This window comes from Taudactylus pleione, unplaced genomic scaffold (genome assembly GCF_031769625.1).
Source record: "Taudactylus pleione unplaced genomic scaffold, aTauple2 ptg000573l, whole genome shotgun sequence".
Taxonomy (NCBI): Eukaryota; Metazoa; Chordata; class Amphibia; order Anura; family Myobatrachidae; genus Taudactylus; species Taudactylus pleione.
Genome location: NW_028284975.1, coordinates 7,602,732 through 7,620,626, shown reverse-complemented (window position 1 = coordinate 7,620,626; position 17,895 = coordinate 7,602,732). Strand labels below are relative to the sequence as shown.

At 44.0% G+C, this 17,895-nt stretch overlaps 1 long non-coding RNA gene across 2 annotated transcripts in view; it reads right to left on the bottom strand.

The window, feature by feature from the left end:
• LOC148481594 (uncharacterized) overlaps positions 1–17,895 on the bottom strand; it is a 192,190-nt gene that overhangs the window by 162,222 nt on the left and 12,073 nt on the right. For both annotated transcript variants that reach the window (XR_015871897.1, XR_015871898.1), the window contains exon 2: positions 13,694–13,848. This is a non-coding gene — a long non-coding RNA (uncharacterized LOC148481594). The remainder of the gene's footprint in view (positions 1–13,693; positions 13,849–17,895) is intronic.

The following is a 17,895-nucleotide window of genomic DNA, read 5'->3' as shown; positions in this document are numbered from 1 at the left end:
CCATCTCTCACTGCCTGCACCTCGCACTACACCCTTGATGTGACATAGGATATGTATATTTATATAATGGTGTCATTATTGTTTGTGTTACTTACTGTACATATATATCAGGCGTGGCAAGCCATTGAAGTATCTGTCCTGAGAAGCCTGGGGTATTGCCGTTAGTATTTCTGTATGAAATGTCATTTTTTGTTGTCTGCATTAAATAGCTACAGGGGGCATTGCATATGGGCACAACTATAGGGGGCAATGCATATGGGCACTACTACAGGGAGCAATGCATATGGGCACTACTACAGGGGGGAATGCATATGGGCACTACTACAGGGGCAATGCATATGGGCAGTACTACAGGAGTGATACAAAAGGAGGCTGGAAAGCTGGGACAGGAGGATGGAGAGACAGGGGGAAGAAGGAGGAATATATTTAGCCCTCCATGCCCCACTTTGATGCTGCCCCATATCTTTATTTTTTCTTCTCTTTACTTTAATCCCATATGGACCTGCCTCCTCCCTGGAACACTTCAGGGGGGGGGCGCCATAGCATGCTTGTGCTCCAGGCTCCCTGGCTACCTGCTACTCCTCTGGCCTTTAATCATACACAGGTGGGTTAATCTATTTTGCTGGGTCAGTAATATTCCACCTGCTTTCACAGACAGAAATACTCAAAACATGACTTGTTGGGTTACTTAAAGGTTGAGGTTGAGAACCACTGTCAGAAAAGCAATAAAAGAAGAACAACCATATATCAAGAATATAAAATGTACATACACTGAGTGAGGCCAATACAGGTTATATCTTTCGGATATCAGGCAAATTTTCACTAAGACAGATCTTTAATGCAAGGTCTGCTTCGGCATCACATCTATTTACACCAGGCGCCTACTGCTGCATTAGCATATTAGTCCTACAGTATGGCACAGCTGCATCCCTGCGGCTTCAATTCTGATTCAGGCCCAAAGACATTGTGTGAGTTCACTAATAATATGCTTGGATGAGGTCATTTTTTGCAACTGAAGATAAAAAATGTTTGGATAACAGAGAAATACCAAGGGAAAATGGGACCAACAAGGTAAAGAACAGCATTACTCCTTCCCCAAGCAATTTGTCTAAATGGATTTATCATGGGAAGCAAAAAACATAATATTGAACATATACAGTAAACATATATATAGAATGCAATAATAATAACAATACCTGCGCTTGATGATATGAATGGTAAGTATAGTCTCATACAATAGTGACACTATGAAACCCAAATGTTGAAAAAGGTAATTTATTAAATAGAATGGGTGTAAGTAAGCTGATAAAATGGGATCTATAGGTAGTCACACTGCTACCATGCTCCCACTACACCTACGTAGGGACATATGAATGCAAATAGGGGGTGGAGGAGGGGGGGTAGAGTGATTGGAAAAAAAGGGGGGGAATCTGTTTCAGAAATGGCACAGGTCCACCTTCCTGACTGGAAGGTTGTAAATGTCCATGGGTATAAAGAATAAAACAATCAAAAAAAGTCAAGAAAAGTATATATGATACATTATCTGCAAGGATGATGTGTATAGTTCTGGGTTGTTGTGCTCTGGAGGGGCTGCGTCCCATGCCCTCTGGTCCGACAACTTACCCTTGTCTTCTAGATTCCCTGAAGAAGGCCATCACAGCCGCTACGCATTGGACACATTGAACTACAATTCCCACCACACCCTTTGTTTCCGCTTCCGGTCTCCTGCAACGGGCGCTGCAAACCCAGTCCTCAGTAACCATCGGTGTAACCAGGCACGCAATCCGGATCTCCCCACTGCGGACCAGTCTCCTCCAAGAGAGAGTCGAGCCACCTGTAAGCGGCAGTGGATGGCGGAGGATCACGTGACCTCATGGGATCGTGAGACTCAAGCTGCCCTGCTGCTACAGGTGCATCCGCCAGAAGATTTGCAGCATGAAGCACCATCCATCCCGCAGGAACCATGGAGAAGGAAGTAATAAATCTAGAAGACAAGGGTAAGTTGTTGGACCAGAGGGCATGGGAACCCGCCCCTCCAGAGCGCAACAACCCAGAACTATACATATCATCCTTGCAGATAATGTATCATATATACTTTTCTTGACTTTTTTTGATTGTTTTATTCTTTATACCCCTGGACATTTACAACCTTCCTCTTTAGGGGAATTAGGATAGACCCCCTTCTATACCAGCAGCTTCCTATATAACAAGTGTGCGCAGATTTCTAAGACTATATATATATATATATATATATATATATATATATATATATATATATATATATATATATATATAGTATGACCTGCCACCTAGAAATACAAGAGGAAAGGGCACTGCTTGTGACGGCGTACTACTTAGTGGGGAAGCGAGAGACCGAGAAAAGAGAGGGTGATACTGAGTGAAAATATGGGTGTATTGAGACTGAACTGATTGGTGTGGAGGTAGGTGAAAGACTGGAAGATTAACCAGATTTTTCACATCATTGTGATTGTAATTCAATTTTGAGCATATTATTGAAATGTGTAATATCTAGGGATGAGCGGGTTCAGTATCCGTATCCGAGTCAGGCTCGACTTTTCCCGCCTAACTCGGATCTGAAATCGAGGCAAAACGTCATAATCCCGCCTTCCAGATCTCACGGGTTTTGGATTCTATAAAAGAGCCCCACGTCGGCGCCATTTCTCACTCCGGCTGTCTACAGTGAAGAGGGAGGGTGGGAGCTAGGGCTGGCTGGGCTGTGTTGTGCTGCTGTTGTCCATAGGGGCTGTCTGGGCTGTGTTGTGCTGCTGTCATGGGGGCTGGCTGGGCTGTGTCCATAGGGGCTGTGTCCACTCCAAAGTCTATAGGGGCTGGCTGGACTGTTTTGTGCAGTGTCCCATAAAGGCTGTAGTCCTAGAGGGTTGCTGTAGTGTTGTCCAGGGGGTGATCTGTGCCTCAGGGCTGCTCCCCCAAAGTGCACTCCAAAAAAATATATTTTTTTTTCTGTGTTTGTGAATTGTGTGCGCATTAGCCGCACGTGCATCAACAAAGTAGTGCCAAGCGTGCGCCTGTGTCATAAATCAAGGGCCGGCTGTCTTGTCCATTTAAGGGTGCTGTAACCCCCAAAGTGCACTCCAAAAAAAAAATATATATTTTTTTTGTGTTTGTGAATTGTGTACGCAGTAGCCGCACGTGCATCAACAAAGTAACGCCAAGCGTGCGCCTGTGTCATAAGTAAAGGGCCAGCTGGCTTGAACGTTAAAGATTGCTGTAACCCCAAAGTGCACTCCAAACAAAATAAAAAATAATTTTCTGTGTTTGTGAATTGTGTGCACTGTGGCTGCATGTGCATCAACAAAGGAGCAGCACCAAGCGTTCGCCTGTGTCTCATAAGTAAAGGGCCGGCTAGCTTGTCCGATAAAGGGTTCTGTAACCCCCAAAGCGCACTAAAAAAAAATAAATTTTTTTTTTTGTGTTTGTGAATTGTGGGCCTGATTCAGAGCCGGACGCTCTTTCAGAGCGCTCGTTCTGAATCAGTGCCCTCCCTCTCATTTTTTAGAGCGGCCTTCTGGCCGCTCGTATAGCTGTAGGTGGCCAACCACAGCTATAGCAAGTGGCCAAAAAGATGGTCGCGATGGTCAAGACCATCGCGACCATCGAGCTTGCGACGAGACCCTTGTGGTAGGGTCTCGTGGCCACAAGCCCTGGAGTGCTTTCGGCTCTATCAGAGCTGAGAGCACTCCCACTGACATCCCTTGTGATGTCAGAGGGGCCGTCCCCAGATGGTAGGCATTCCCATGGGAATGCCTCCGTCTGGGCAGCCACACCCCCGGCACGCCCACCAAAGGGGGCGTGTTGTCACTCACCATCGACAGCACGCCTCCTTTGTAGCGAGACCCGGAGCGACGGCTTGCTAGTCGCTATCCAGGTCTTGCCCATGCGCATGACAGAGCCGCCTCCATCGTGCGCATGTGCACTGGCCCAACATCGAGCCGCTTGCGAGCGCTCAGCGCTCGCGAGCGGGTCTGAATTAGGCCCTGTGTGTGCAGTAGCTGCAGGTGCATCAACAAAGTAGATCTAAGCGTGCGCCTGTGTCATAAGTAAAGTGACGGCTGGCTCGTCTGTTAAAGGGTGGTGTAACCCCCAAAGTGCACTCCAAACAAAATAAAAAATAATTTTCTGTGTTTGTGAAATGTGTGCGCTGTGGCTGCACGTGCATCAACAAAGAAGCGCCAAGCGTTCGCTTGTCTCATAAGTAAAGGGCCGGCTGGCTCATCTATTAAAGGGTGGTGTAACCCCCAAAGTGCACTCCAACAAAAATAAAACATTTTTTTCTGTGTTTGTGAATTGTCTGCACTGTATGTGCATCCTCAAACTAGCAGTACCAAGCGTGTGTCTGTCTATTAAAGAGTGGTGTAACCCCCAAAGTGCACTCCAACAAAAATAAAACATTTTCTTCTGTGTTTGTGAATTGTCTGCACTGTACGTGCATCCTCAAAGCAGCAGCGCCAAGCGTGCATCTGTCCGTTAAAGGGTGGTGTAACCCCCAAAGTGCACTCCAACTAAAATAAAACATTTTCTTCTGTGTTTGTGAATTGTCTGCACTGTACTTGCATCCTCAAAGCAGCAGCGCCAAGCGTGCATCTGTCTGTCTGTTAAAGGGTGGTGTAACCCTCAAAGTGCGCTCCACAAAAATAAAAAATTCTTCTTTTTTTTCTGTCTTTGTGAATTGTTTGCACTGTAGCTGCACGTGCATCAACAAAGGAGCAGTGCCAAGCGTGCGCCTGTGTCCCTTAAGTAAAGAGCCGGCTGGCTCATTTCATAAAGGCTGGTGTAACCCACAAAGTGCACTAGTCTCCAACAAAAATAAAAAATAATTTTCTGTGTTTGTGTGCGCCTTAGCCGCACGTATATATCAATATAACATAAATGGAGGACCAAACTTTTTCTGATAAAAATAAAATAGGGAAAGATCAAGAACCACTTCCTCCTAGTGCTGAAGCTGCTGCCACTAGTCATGACATAGACGATAACATGCCATCAACGTCATCTGCCAAGGCCGATGCCCAATGTAATAGTAGAGGGCATATACAATCCCAAATGAAAATGAACTTAAAAAAAACATTTAAATCATCTGAGGAGAAACGTAAACTTGCCAATATGCCATTTATGGCACGGAGTGGCAAGGAACGGCTAAGATCTTTCCCTATGTTCATGACTAGTGGTTCAGCTTCACATGATGATGGAAGCCCTCCTCCCGCTACAAAAATCAAACACGTTAAGCTGGCAAAAGCACAGCGAACAACTGTGCGTTCTAAGGAGATATCACAAATCCCCAAGGAGAGTCCAAGTGTGGTGGCGGTTGCGATGCCTGACCTTCCCAGCACTGGACGGGAAGAGTTGGCTCTTTCCACCATTTGCACGCCCTCTGCAAGTGCTGAAAGGAGCACTCACAGTCCACTTGCTGATATGCAAATTGAAGATGTCACTGTTGAAGTACAACAGGATGAGGATACTGGTGTAGCTGGTACTGAGGAGGTAGATGGTGAGGAGGATTCTGATGGTGATGTGGTTTGTTTAAATCAGGCTCCAGGGGAGACAGTTTTTGTCCGTGGGATGAAAAAGCCCATCACGGTCATGCCTGGACAGAAGACCAAACATTCCACCTCTTTGGTCTGGCAATATTTCTATCCAAATCCAGACAACAACTGTCTTGCCATATGTACCATATGTAAAGGTGAAATAAGTAGGGGTAGGGACGTCAACCACCTAGGAACATCCTCCCTTATACGGCACCTGCAGCGCGTTCATAAAAAGTTACTGTCAAGTTCAGGAACTTTGGCTAAGACCGTAAGCAGTCCAGGGACACCTAAATCCTATTGTCCTGTTGTATCCAAACCACAGGATCGATAGTAGTCCTGCAGGCCATGTCACTGGCATGGCTGACTCTCCTATCCGGAATTTTTCCAGAGGATCCTGCATTGCTATGCCTACTGCTGCCGCTGCTGCTGTTGCTGCTGGTAGTCGTTCATCATCCCAGAGAGGAAGTAGGAACACCACAACTTTTACTAAACAATTGACCCTCCAACAGTCCTTAGTGAGGAGGATAAAGTACGACAGCAGTCATGCTGAAGCAAAACGTATAACTGAGGTCTTGACTGCTATGTTGGTGTTAGACGTACGTCCGGTATCCGCCATTAGTGTAGTGGGATTTAGACAATTGATGGAGGTAGTGTGTCCCCAGTTCCAAATCCCATCTAGATTCCACTTCACTAGGCAGGCGATAGTGAAACTGTACAGAAACATCAGAAAAAGTGTCCTCGGTGTCCTGAAAAATGCGGTTGTACCCAATGTCCACTTAACCACAGACATGTGGACAAGTGGAACAGGGCAGAATAAGGACTACATGACTGTGACAGCCCACTGGGTAGATGTATCACCTTACACAGCAACAACAGCAGCGTCACCAGTAGCAGCATCTCAGAAACGCCAGCTCGTTCCAAGGCAGGCTACGCTGTGTATCACCAGTTTCAGTAAGAGGCACACCGCCGACAACCTCTTGGAGAAACTGAGGGAAATCATCACCCATTGGCTTACCCCACTTAGACTCTCCTGTGGAATTGTGATATCTGACAACACCACCAATATTGTGCGGGCATTACATCTGGGCAAATTCCAGCACGTCCCATGTTTTGCTCACACAATAAATTTGGTGGTGCAGAATTTTCTGAAAAGCGACAGGGGCATGCAGGAGACTCTTTGGGTGGCCCAAAAAATTTCTGGCCACTTTCACCATTCAGCGACTGCATGCCAAAGACTGGAGTGCCATCAAAGACTCTTGAACCTGCCTTGCCATCACCTGAAGCAAGAGGTTGTGACGCGGTGGAACTCAACCCTCTATATGCTTCAGAGGATGGAGGAGCAGCAAAAGGCCATTCAAGTCTATATATCCACCTATGACATAGGCAAAGGAGGGGGTATGCACCTGACTCAAGCACAGTGGAGAATGATTTCTGTGTTGTGCAAGGTTCTCCAGCCCTTTGAACTTGCCACACGTGAAGTCAGTTCAGACATTGCCAGCTTGAGTCAGGTCATGCCCCTCATCAGGCTTTTGCAGAGGCAGCTGGAGAAAGTGAAGGAGGAGCTAAAACAGAGCAATTCTGCTCGGCATGTGGGACTTGTGGATGAAGCCCCTCATTCGCTTTGCCAGGATTCCAGGGTGGTCAATCTGTTGAAATCAGACCACTACATTTTGGCCACCGTGCTCGATCCTAGGTTTAAAGCCTATTTGGTGTCTCTCTTTCCAGCTGACACAAGCCTGCAGAGGTGCAAAGACCTGCTGGTGAAAACACTGTCAGCTGAAGCAGAACATGACACGTAAACAGCTCCTTCTTCATTTTCTCCCACAACTGGGGCTGCCAGGAAACAACTAAGGTATCCTAAGCAACCCACTGGCGGTCATGCAGGGCAGGCAGGACCAAGTTTGGACATCTGGTCTGGACTGAAGGACCTGGCAACAATTTCTGACATGTCTACTGTCACTGCATATGGTACTGTCACCATTGACAGAATGGTGGAGGATTACATCGGAGACAGCATCCAAGTAGGCATGTCAGACAGTCCGTACCTGTACTGGCAGGAAAAAGAGGCAATTTGGAGGCCCCTGTACAAACGTAGCTCTATTTTACCTGAGTTGCCCCCCTGCAGTGTGTACTCCGAAAGAGTGTTTAGTGCAGCCGGGAACCTTGTCAGCGAAAGGCGTAGGAGGTTGCTTCCACAAAATGTGGAGAAGATGATGTTCATAAAATGAATTATCAACTCTTCCAGGGACACCAGCCTCCAGAACGTACAGAGGGACCTGTGGTGGTGGATTTCAGCGTGGACGAATTAATACTCTGTGAGGATGAGGATGTACAAAACACTGAATAGGGTGAGGAATCGGTGGATGAGGAGGATGAGGACAACATCTTACCTCCGTAGAGCCAGTTTGTGCAGGGACAGATTAATTGCCAGCTTGTTTTGTGGGGGCCCAAACGAACCAATCATTTCAGCCACAGTCGTGGGTGGGTGGGAGAGCCCAAGGACAATTCCATCTTGCACCTCTTTTTTTTCTTTGCATTATGTACTGTTTGGGGTCTAGTTTTTCAAACTGCCATCCTGTCTGCCACTGCAGTGTCACTCCTAGATGGGCCACGTGTTTGTGCTGCCCACTCGTGTCGCTTAGCATAGTCATCCAGCTACCTCGGTGCAACCTTTTGGACATAAAAACACTATTGTGAGGTGTGAGGTGTTCAGAATAGACTGGAAATGAGTGGAAATTAAGGTTATTGAGGTTAGTAATAGCATAGGAGCAGAAAAACCCAGAGATTTTGTGATTTTAGCTGTTTATATGCTTTTTTCCAAAAAAATACATATCCAAAACACAAAACCCAGAACCTAAAACACGGAAGGGTGGTTTTGGCAAAACCAATCCAGATCCAAAACACAAAGAAAGATCCAGATCCAAAACCAAAACACGAAAAGTGGCCGGTGCACACCCCTATAATATCATATATAAGCGTAGAGGAATGTAAATTTAGAAATTGGACTTGTGGGTAAAACTGTCACATGTATCTATGATCCCTTCCCTTGGGTCATACATTTTTCTTGTGCAAATTATATTTATTGGTTGACAACAAAAAAAGTACAGATAACATATAAATAATACAAGACAGATATCATAACAGTCGACATAATATTGAGATGACTATTGCTCATACTCAACCAAATACATTTATAGTATTTAAAAAAAAACTGAAGAAGTTAACAGAAATAGTAGAAAAGTACAAGAAGAATGAAAAAAGGGAAGGAAATATATGAAGGAAAAATAAAGAGAAAGACGGGGAAAGGGAAAGCCTCAGTACCAGGGAGCCTGGAAAAATATCTATATCAATATGGGAAGACACCTGCAAACATCCAAAAATCACCTACATCAACATCACTACTTCTGACCTCCCAGGTTCCTAGTTCAAGACTTATAATGATCCGAGTCCTTATAGCAGAGCCACGGGTACCAAATCGCTAAGAAGTCTTAATGATCTTTTGATATAGGTAATATAAGGTCATCCATTGACATGTAGTGATACAGGTGCGCACACCACTCAGTGATTGTGAGTACAGAGATGATCGCCAGTGGACTGGAATGACTACCTTAGAGGAATTAATTAATTGCCGTAGTAATGTCTTTTTATATTGTTCCTGGGGTCTCTCTAAAAGATTTAACAGCCAAAAACTAGGACAGGAGGGCAATCCTCCTAAAGGATGAAACTAGCCATCTCTATTACCTTGTTCCAAAAAGGCCGGAGGAAAGAGCATTCCCACCATATGTGTATAGGAGTACCAACCTTCACCTGACACCTCCAACAAGCATTAGAGACTCCCAGATACATTTTAGCCAATAAACTAGGGCAATGATACCAGTAATTTGTAGTGTGTTTCCATGACCAACATGTTTGAGGAACTAGAAAAAGTATTTCTAAAAATTTCAAGCCAGTCGTCCTCTCCTACTAAGCCCTGTAAATCAGACTCCCAAGCAGACATAAATTTAGGCCTAGTGAGGAAGAGGCGGCCAATAAGAATTTTATAGATATCAGACAAAGGGTGCATTGGATACATTTAAGATATACACATATTTTTGAACAGAGTGGTACCTTGATTATAAGCTGCAGAATTGTCTAAGCCCATAGGGAAATGTTTAATTTACAAATATCTCCATACCTCTTTATTTGGTAAATCCCAAAAGGCTTGAATAGAGGGAAAATTCAAAATGCCCGATGTATCCAGCAATTGGCCTATCTTTGCAATCCCCTGTACATGTCACAACTGAAATGAGGTGTTGGAACTCCCAGATGGAACTCTGGATTCCCAAATAGAGGGGTTAGTGGGGATGGAGACGGTGATAATACTGGGTGGGTACGCACATGTTGCCAACAAGAGATGGTAGGACCCATTAGATGATGGGAGACTATAGGAATAATCGAAAACCAAAGCAGGTTAGGAGTGAGCATAGAGAGAGAGGCTGCTTCAATATCAACCAATTGTTTCCTATCGAACAGTCAGCTCCACTCAACCACCCTCGTAAGGAACACTGCATGTTGATATGAAAGAAAAGGAGGTAATTGTAGACAACCTTGAATTTTTCTCCTATATAATATTTCATACTTAAAATGGGGTCTATAATTTGCCCATACAAACGATAAAGTGTAGTTAGCCAAAAAACTCTGGATCGCAATAGGAAGCATCTGCAGAAGATATAGTACCCTAGGCAGTACATTAAATTTAATTACACCAATCCTCCCTGTCCACGAGACCCTCACAAAGTGCCAGCAAGAAGTCAAGAGTGAGTAAGAATTGGTTCTGCAATTAGGGTTTAAGAGCTAAGAAGCAATCACTACCATAGGGATTCATATTTGAACCACATTACACTGGATTTTTAATTCAGATTTCACTGTGGTAAATAGGTTACTAGTTGCACTGGAGATACATTCCTTTGATAAATGTTTCCAATTTTACTGCTTATTGGGAAGCTGAATTTTCTCCCTTAGGTGCCAGCCTAATCCTTTGATTTGAGTGTACTATTTCAAAAAGCAACAAAAAAGTTGCATAGAGGTCACATGTATCTAATAAAAAAGCAAATCTCAAAGCCATTACAAAAGCTACAAAAATGTAATATGTAAGTGAACTGTGCGAGCACAGTTACAGTATGTTATATCCTTATCACATATTCACAGTGGAGGAAAGGAACAAAATATTCCTGTGCAGAAAATATATTTATCTGTATATTTCACACATTTTCAGAGACAAATTAGTTTCAAATCAATTGAACAGATCACTTCTACCATTGCTGCCACCATGATATGCTGGCCACAATTTGTTATAGAGTACTTTCCAAATAACCTAAATAATAAATATCATAATTCACAGATGAAAACAAACTTTCATCAGCACAGATGGTGCAGCACAGATGGTGTAATGGTTAGCGTTAATGCCTCACAGCACTGAGGTCGTGGGTTAGATTCCCACCACGGCCCTAACTGTGCAGAGTTTGTAAATTCTCCCTGTGCTTATGTGGGTTTCCTCCGGGTACTCCGGTTTCCTCCCACACTCCAAAAATATACTGTTAAGTTAATTGGCTCCCAACAAAAATGAACCCTAGTGTGTATGTGTGTACGTGAACATGTGGTAAGGAATATAGAGTAAGCTCCACTGGGGCAGGGACTGATGAGAATGGCCAGATCTTCTCTGTAAATCGCTGCGGAATATGTGTGCGCTATATAAATAACTGGTAATAATAGTAATAATAATAATCAAAATACCCAAACTAACAAACTAATTTGCTAAATATACGAACCAATGATCACACAAAAATGTTTACAAAAATCAAATAATCCATAAAACAAAACATAGAAGCATGCCTTAGAAAAATAGGTATCTGGATTTAATCAACAATGTAAAGGTCAACAGTCAATGGAGCACCACCAAATGGTCGACAGGGACAAAATATTGACAGGTACAAAAGGTTGACAGGTCAGAATGTCGACCGGGTTACAAGGTTCAAATGGTTGACACATTTTTTACACCCAGAAAAATAATAAAATGATAAAAATAAGTTTTATATTATAAAATTAAGCCTTAAATAAAAATGATAAGTACCTTCTTTTTATGTATATTTACTATATCAGACTTTGTGAAACATGTATTTAATCTGTCAGCGTTACAAATTAATGTCACATAGAGTTGTAACAGTATGAGCAAGACATACTGTATGTAGCCAAACCAAATGTATTTGTATTAAACAAAAAAAGATTATCCTTATGCATTATTATTTATTAACAGTTTCTGATATAGAGCAACATAATAAGTTGCCCTTCACAATTGGAAACATTAATAGAATAAAACTGGGTAATAACAGACAGACATAGAGGAAGGCAGGCCCTGCTTGCAAGCTTACAATCTATAGGAGTTCATACAATTAACTATATATCCAAAGGTGTATGGTGTTCTGATTCTCTAAATGTGTGATACAACATTCAAAAGTTATAATTCTGTCATTAAAGTCAGTGAGTAATGATGTTTGCAATTTCATCGAATTATGATGATGACAATAAAAACCTTTAAACAGGAGCGTAACTAGGTATTTAAGGGCCCCATAGCAAAAAGTTTGTAAGAGCCCCTATGTACCACCCCATGGTGAAAAGGGTATATAACACATGTAACTTTGACAAGGAAAATGCCCCCTCCCTCAGCTCTGGGCCCCAAAGCAGCTGCACCCCTTGCACCCAGGGCCGTCCCTAGCCAATTTGATGCGCTAGGCAAGATTTTGGCTTGTGCCCCCTAGCACCGCCACTAGTTCCTCCTCTAAGCCAGCACCCCACTCCCAGCAGCACAGATCATAGCAGCAGCCAGCAACAACCATTACATTCATCCGCAGCAATCCTCATTGAGCACTCCTCACCCAGCACAGCGCCCCTCACCCAGCAGCACAGATCACAGCTGCAGCACCCATCACCCCTCACCCGGCCAGCACACAGCACCTCTCACAGCAGTCAGCTCAGCACCCCTCACTCATACTGAGTCGACTTAGTAAAAAACTCACTCTTAAGAGCTGCCAGACTACCTCTGCAGCCGTGCGTACGCCCGCCCGTGCAGTTGTTTCCCCAGCTCCTAGTTAATCCTGTGCATGGTGGCTGGCAAATACATTGCCCTCACAGGAAAAACATACTGCCCAAAACGGAAAAATTCAAACACACTGCCCGAAACAGGAAAATAAATACATTGCCCCAAAAAGGAAAATAAACACATTGCCCCAAACAGGAAAATAAACACATTGCCCCAAACAGGAAAATAAACACATTGCCCCAAACAGGAAAATAAACACATTGCTCCAAACAGGGAAAAATTCAAACATATTGTCCGTCATCCATTATCCACTGACACAGGCCCCCATTAAACAATGAAGCATTACCCCCTTTAGCGCTTGCTGAAGGGGTTATGCCTCCCTTTCTGGAGTTAATAAACAACTGTAATCTAAGATTACCACTGTTTGTCAAGCATCGTTTTAGCCCTCTTTTAGATGAAGAGATCGATGCGCTCCCCATTGCTGCCAATGGAGACCCGGCGTTGCCTTTCCGGCTTCAGCGAAGCCTTCCAGGTACTGCTGGGTCCCCGTCATGCACATGCGTGGTGAGCGGAGAACCCCGCTGATGAGGGGGACTTCGTGGGACCTTGCCGGAGGGGTAAGTATTGATAAATTCCAGTGGCATTTTTGTTTGTATCACAGTGATACAAAACGAAAATTGCCGCTACTAATTACCTTAATTTATAAATGTGGCTCAGAGTGTTATTAGATTTGGTAGGAGAGCGGGACAAAAGAGGATTGTAAAATATATATTATAAATATATATATATATATATATATATACATACATACATATACACACACACACACATATACTTCATGCATGTGTATATATAAATATATATGTATGTATGTATGGACTGGCACTCCAAACAACATGATGTAACTTCAGCTGGTGCCCTCACAAATAGGCAATGATAGCAGGTGGAAGGTGCGCACTCGTGGTATTAAAGATAACAAGAAGCGGTAATCTTATGTCAACGTTTCAGTTTCATTAGAAAACTTTTTACAAGACAATACATTATATAAAAGACATACCTTATATACAGGCATCAAAACCACGAGTGAAGCCATTTCCCCGGCCTGGACTGCGCACCCGCCCGGCGGCACTAAAGGATGACATCATCACGCTGTCAGCGTGAGCAGGGACGTTCAATCCAGTGAATCCATCACCATGGTAACAAGTAAAACTCCTATAATTTAAACAGTGATGCTATTAAACATGTGTATAAACACAGTACACTAACCTGCTAAACTGTTCATATTAAATCACAACCCTTTTGGAAAATAAGTTTATAGGGAATAAAGGTCCCAGCAATAAATTCACTGCCGGCACCAATACAACGTAATAAATCCCTTACAAATGGGATTTTATGTGCCAGCACTAAACAGTAAACCCTATGGTGACATATATCCACGTAACAATATACTAATGTACCTGGGGATATAGGACTAGCCAACAAATCCTACAAATATCTTGGTTAAATTTACATGAAGCTGCTATACGAGATGCTTTCATTGAGACCTCTTGGATGTATCACATTCAGTCTAGAGATCCAACGAGCCTCACATTGTATTAATTTTAAGCCTCTATCACCTCCTCACAAAGAAAGTGGTATATGATCAATCATGCGGTAGCGTATATTGGCCAATGGGTGTTTAAACAAAGCGAAATGCCATGCTACCGGTTGTTTGCTGGTTCCTAGTTCTATGGCCTGGTAGATGGAAGAGCTATGTGCCGCCATACGCTCTTTAAATTTTCTTTCGGTCTTGCTTATATAGACAAGGTAGCAGGGACAGATAATTTGATACACCAACTTGTGTTGCAGCCAGTGGCGTAACTAGGGCAGGGCGAGCGGGGTGCGTGCCCTGGGCGCCGTTGGACCAGTGGCGCGGGGGGGTGCCGCTGGCCACGATACCGGCCCGCCTGCCCTAGTTAGCCAGTGTAGTGCCAACCGCAATTAGTGCGGTCAGCGCTACACATTTACACAGGACCGGTGCTAGGCTTCCAGCGCCGGTCCTGTGCTGCACGCCTGAGCCCGCTACCTCCCCCTGAGCACTTGCCCAATAGCGCCAGGAGGCGGGCTCAGGCTGTGCATAACACACACATCGCCGCCAGCACTGGCGGCGATGCGTGTGTTAAACAGCAGCCAATGAGAGTCAGATAGACTCTCATTGACTGCTGCAGCACCCACTGCAAAAACCGGACTTCCGTCCGGCTCCTGCAGTGGGTAATGGGACTGACGTCATGACGTCTGTCCCATAATGCTGAGCGCGCTAGCCCGGGCGGGAGCGGCGTTGCGAGCAGGACCAGGAGCAGAGATTCAGGTAACTATAAATATATATATATATATATGTATATATATATATTTTTTTTTTTAAACCTATCTGCACAACAGGGGAGGGGGTGGCTACTACTGGGGGGACCTCTACTGGGGGAGGGGTGGCTACTACTGGGGGGACCTCTACTGGGGGAGGGGTGGCTACTACTGGGGGCGCCATTGGGAGGACCTACTCTACTGGGGACGACTACTTGGGGGGGAACTACCACTGGGGGCATTATAAAAGGTGCCTACTACAAGAGGCACTGCACTCGGGGGACCACTACTGGGGGCAATAATAGGAAGGGCCACTACAGGGGGCACTGGATAGGGGGGATCACTACAGGGTGCCTGCATAAGGGGACCACTACTGGGAAAACTGCATGGGGGGACTACTGCTGGGGGCACTATATAAAGGGCGCTGCATAGGGGGGGGGACTACTACTGGGGGCACCATATAAAGGGCACTGCATAAGGGGATACCGCTACTGGGCGCACTGCATTGTGGGGACTGCTACTGGGGGCACTGCATAAGGGGGAACACTACGTGGGGCACTGCATTTGGGGGGGCCACTACTGGGGGTACTGAGTAAGGGGAACTAATTGGGGGCTGTATAAGGGGGACCACTACTGGGGATACTGTATAAGGGGCACTACTATGGGCCTGCATAAGAGGGACCACAACTGCATACTGGGGGTACTGTATAAGGGGTACTACTGGGGTTAAGGTGCATATGGATAGGAATGTTCAGCGTGAAAATAAAGGGGTGTGTTATGTTGACACGCCCCATTTTTAAGTGCCCACGCCCATTTTTTTTTATGAGCGACTTCGGCACGCGCACATCTAGGGATGTTGGGGGGGGCTCCCTTTTCAAATTTGCCCTGGGCTCCAAATACCCTAGTTACGCCACTGGTTGCAGTTCAAAAGATACTTAATAGGGATCTTTTTTCCAGTATGTGGATGAGCAAAAGAGTCACCAGCAATCAGAAGCCGAACCAGTGTGTCAGAATGTGTGCCCGGTGAAAGATCGGCTTATCAATAAGAAACAATGAGCTAGATCGCATGAGAATTCTCATGAATAACTACACGTGATCAGTGAGGGTTGTTGAGATTAATATACCGTATTTACATATTTCCCAGGAGCATTGGCTATAATAGGAGAGATCTCCTTTCTGGTTAATCTAATGTGAACAGTAACATATGTGTTTGAAGGGCGATTCCATTCAAACAAGCGGGACTATTATTCAATCTCAGCACATAATATTTTGGCAGATAATGTCCAAATAGAAAATCTATACACCCTGAATTGAATGGAGTATAGGGAGAATTACTCCCAGGTGTTAATATCACTTTAGTAGTGAACAACAGAATTATTTAAATGAACATGGGCATGCTAATACGCTGATATACAAACAAAATTATACTATCTGATAAATGGGCATCTGTGAACCCATATAGGAATTCCGTATAGGCTTATTTAGTGGTATGATAACATCTTGATGAGTTAATACATAATGAACTACACCAATAGGTGAATTGTCAATTTACTGGTGAACCAATATACGGACTCCTTATGTGTATACATGATTGTTGTATGTGCTAACATGCCTCGTAAATAAAATAATCTTCAGTATATTTCCTGATAAAACTTAGGAAATAGTTGACACTGATTATGTGTGATTTATACATGTCACTCTTATACATTTAATTAGATAGAGTAATCAGACACACAGTTATAAATGATATAAGCCAATTTATTACAACAAAATAGGTTAGGACACACATGTCGCATTGTACATTTTTAATCACATTTCTTTCTTTATCACACTTCAATATTTTTTAGTAATTTTCGCTGTTTCTCTCTCCTAATAGGATATTAGTATGTGATATGAATAAAAGTTACGTTTTAACTAATGTGCACCACATATGACATTTCGCCTCTGTCTCTCTTCCTTTGTTTATATGATATATATGTCAGTGGTAGCACCCCTCTACTAAGGAATTGTTTGATTTTCTTAATACATATGTATATATGAGGGTCCTATGTGTTCTATCTGATTGGAAAATAATGACTCTTGTGCGACTGTAGATTTCTTGTTAGATCCTGGATAACGCCACCCCCAGGTGGCGTTATTATCACAGGGCCTCCCTAGGTATTTTTTTCACAATTTATTTTTAGTAACTTTGGTCGGATCACATTTCCCATTACAATTATGGGAAATGCAATCTGATACTTAGGGGTTGGAGCAGAATTTTTACGAATTCTACTCCAATTGCCCTGTAATAACTATAGGTGATACTAAAATAATATCACCTATAGTTTTAGTCAAAATAATGTTAATAAATAGAGCCCAAAGAGAGGGACAGTACTCATATGTTGGGACACAAAACCCGCATTTTAGTAACTATAGCCCTGGAGATTTAGCCAATCAGACACTCCCTTTGAGTAGCGTGTTCCCACATTAGCAATGTACTCTGTGAAGTCACCTATTGGGGTATAGAATTAACTACTATTGAATTAATCCTACATAAAAATTATATTTAAAATTAGTGAAGGAGAGGGGGAAAAAGAGAATAACAATGTCCCACATGGGACTTCCAGTCCCAGCTTGATGGAGTGAGGATGCTCCATCCTCCACTGAATGAGACACCTGCTTTTCAGAGCTGCATGCAGCCTCTTTGCCGCACCGGACCTTGCAGTGGGAGCTGCTCACCCTCTCCCGTTACCCACATACCATGGAGTGATTTCTCTCTCCTCCACCACAGCTCCCCGCACAGCCACCGCATCAGTAGAGCGCCGGGTTGCAGAAAACATGATGCCGAATGCTGTTACAGACAGCGTGGTCCAGCTCCCCGAGAAAGCCACAGCTGAAGGTTCTAATTCCGCTGGGCAGGTATATCACAGCCCTGACATACCA